At 42.6% G+C, this 3304-nt stretch overlaps 1 non-coding gene across 1 annotated transcript; it reads left to right on the forward strand.

Moving 5' to 3' along the window:
• The first annotated feature begins 2534 nt into the window (after nt 1-2534).
• LOC126963458 (U6 spliceosomal RNA) lies at nt 2535-2638 on the forward strand. Its single transcript, XR_007729093.1, has one exon. It is a non-coding gene; the product is annotated as a U6 spliceosomal RNA (small nuclear RNA).
• Nucleotides 2639-3304: the final 666 nt, after the last annotated feature.

Raw genomic sequence — 3304 nt, forward strand, 5'->3', positions numbered from 1 at the left:
TGGCTGGAATTACAGGCATGCACCACCGTGCCTGGCTAGTTTTTGTATTTTTAGTAGAGATGGGGTTTCACCATGTTGGCCAGGCTGGTCTCAAACTCCTGACCTCATGTGATCTGCCCGCCTCGGCCTCCCAAAGTGCTGGGATTACAGGTGTGAGCCACCATGCTCGGCCACTCCTCTGTTAATTTCTTACACACACTTTCCAAGTTTCCTCAAGCAACTCCAGAAGTGTACAACAGCATAAGTGGGTACATTTCTTCCCAAACAGCACATTTATCCTGGGTTGGACATTTATTTTTTTCACTGAACAATACATACATCCACATCCACACACAGGGAGCTCCCTGATCCTCTTAAACTGTTTCGTGATGTCTTATGTGGGTTCTCAGGGAAGCAAAGTTGGAGACAAGACTGGATGCCCAGGCTGTATCTGGGAGGGATCTGAGAGAAGAGCAGGAGGAAGGGGTAAGTCACTAAAACTCCGCAGTATGAGCCAATTGCCAGTGTAGACCCTAGAAACCAGCCCCAGGTGTCCTGCTGCAAACCCAGCAGCACACACCTCAGCTATGCCCCAAAGGGCAGGAGCTGGACCCTGTTTCCCAGAGTCCTGCTCCCTGTTGCCGGAGGGCTATCCTTCAGAAAGGGGTCCCCCACCTGTCTATGTGCCTGTGCCTGGGCACAGCTGCCTTCCAAGGTTCAGGAGAAAGCCCCAGTGGGTGCTTGTGCTGGGAGCCTCCGGCCTCCACCAACCCCTCCAGCACAGCACAACCAGCCAGACGCACAGGGAGGCAGCAGCACCTGCTGGACCCCAGGGCCTCTGCTGCACAGGCTGGGCCATGGGGCTTGCCAGGGGCTGACTATATAGATCCCCACTGATGGCATTCAGTTATTTCTAATAAAATCCAGCAATACGCAATCCTGTACATCTGCTGTTTAATGTGTGTTAATTTGTATTTCTCTGAAAAACAGAACCAAAATAATGCATGTGAATAGATAGAGGATAGATAGATGACAGGTAGAGAGATGTAGATGATAGATGGTAGATGATTGATAGATAGATAGATGATAGATGAATGACAGAGAGATGACATGTGGATAGATGATAGGTAGATAGAAAGCTAAATGATAGACCTGTAGTAGATAGATAGATAGACAGATAGATAGATAGAGAGAGAGATAGATAGATAGATAGATAATTGATGGATAATCAATGGATGATAGAGATAGATAGCAGGTGGATAGATGATAGGTAGATAGAAAGCTAAATAATAGGGAGTAGATAGATAATAGATAGATGTTTGACGGATGATAGAGATAGATGACAGGTGGATAGATGACAGGTAGATAGAAAGCTAAATGATAGACAGGTAGTAGATAGATAGATAGATAGATAGATAGATAGATAGATAGACAGATAGATAATAAATGGATAATCAATGGATGAGAGAGACAGATAGCAGGTGGACAGATGATAGGTAGATAGAAAGGTAAGTAATGTACAGGTAGTAGAGAAATAGGTGATAGATAGATAGATAGATAGATAGATAGATAGATAGATAATTGATGGATGATAGAGATGGATGACAGGTGGGTAGATGGTAGGTAGATAGAAAGCTAAATTATAGGTGGTAGATAGGTAGATGATAGATGGAGAGATGCATAGATAGATAATCAATGGATGATAGAGACGGATGGCAGGTGGATAGATGGTAGGTAGATAGAAAGCTAAATTATAGGTGGTAGATAGGTAGATGATAGATGGAGAGATGCATAGATAGATAGATAATCAATGGATGATAGAGTCGGATGGCAGGTGGATAGATGGTAGGTAGATAGAAAGCTAAATGGTAGACAGGTAGTAGATAGATAGATAGATTAAGATAGATAGATAGATAGATGATAGATAGATAGATAGATAGATAGATAGATAGATAGATAGATAGATGGATAATCAATGGATGATAGGGTGGGTGACAGGTGGATAGATGGTGGGTAGATAGAAAGCTAAGTAGCAGACAGGCAGTAGACGGATAGATGGTAGGTAGACAGATAGATAGATAGATGATGGATAGTCAGTGGATGATAGGGTGGGTGACAGGTGGATAGATGGTGGATAGATAAAAAGCTAAGTAATAGACAGGTAGTAGATGGATAGATGGTAGGTAGGTAGATAATGATGGATAGTCAGTGGATGATAGGGTGGGTGACAGGTGGATAGATGGTGGGTAGATAGAAAGCTAAGCAACAGACAGGCAGTAGATGGATAGATGGTAAGTAGACAGACAGATAGGTGAAGAGATGACAAGGAATTGGTTCATGTGATTGAGGAGCCTGGGGAGTAGGCAAATGTCCAGCGTGGGCTGCAGGGGAGCCGCTGCTGCGATGTCCTATGAGGGCCTTCAGCTGGGGAAGTTTTCTTGCTCCGGGGAGGTCAGTCTTCGTTCTATTCAAGATTTTAACTGATAGGGTGAGGCCCACCCCCATTAGTGGAACGATCTGCTGACTCAGCGTTCACTGATTCAAACGTTCATCTCGGGCTGGCTTCAGCAGCACAGGGAGTAAGGTCGGAAGGACACAGAGAAGATTAACATGGCCCCTGCACAAGGACCACACGCAAATTTGCAGTGAGCCTGTGTCTCCCCCAACACACAGGGGAGCATTGTGCAGAGGAGCTCTTTGACTTCCTGGAGGCAAGGGACCATGGTGTGGCCCCAAAGCTCTTTAAAAACTTGAAATAAAAGGTTCAGACTTAACTCACTCCAGCCTTCACTGCTCGGGCATGAGGATTTTCTCTTACAGCTTTGAATATGGCATTTGATTCTTATTTGTGTGAACCTCATTGATTTTGGCTTTGGCTAGTAGCGTCTATGTAATTAGGAGCCATCTGCAAAAATAAAATAAATAAATAAACGTTAACCCCGTTCAAAAATATCCTTCAAGTTGACACACAAAATGAACTGTCACAATGCATGTGCAAGCATTTCTACATGAAACGTTCCCTTAAATGGGAATTACTACATCATGTTTTCTCTCTTGCCCGCTTTTCTTATTTCATTAAATAATGATAATACTGGAAATGGCTGTTTTGTCTATGATTTTAGAAGAAATGTTTTAAGTTTTAATTGATAAAGCTTGATGATGTTATTTGGGGGTAAAAACAAATGCATTTAATTCCATTTCTATTATATCCACAGCCTTCTATGTTGAGTACTTTCTCTAAGTATAGTCATTAAATGTTATTAATTGCATGATCAGCATCATACTATATTTCTTCTTAGTTCTATTAATATGAGGAATTTATTAA

Source organism: Macaca thibetana, chromosome 9 (genome assembly GCF_024542745.1).
Source record: "Macaca thibetana thibetana isolate TM-01 chromosome 9, ASM2454274v1, whole genome shotgun sequence".
NCBI classification, from domain to species: Eukaryota; Metazoa; Chordata; class Mammalia; order Primates; family Cercopithecidae; genus Macaca; species Macaca thibetana.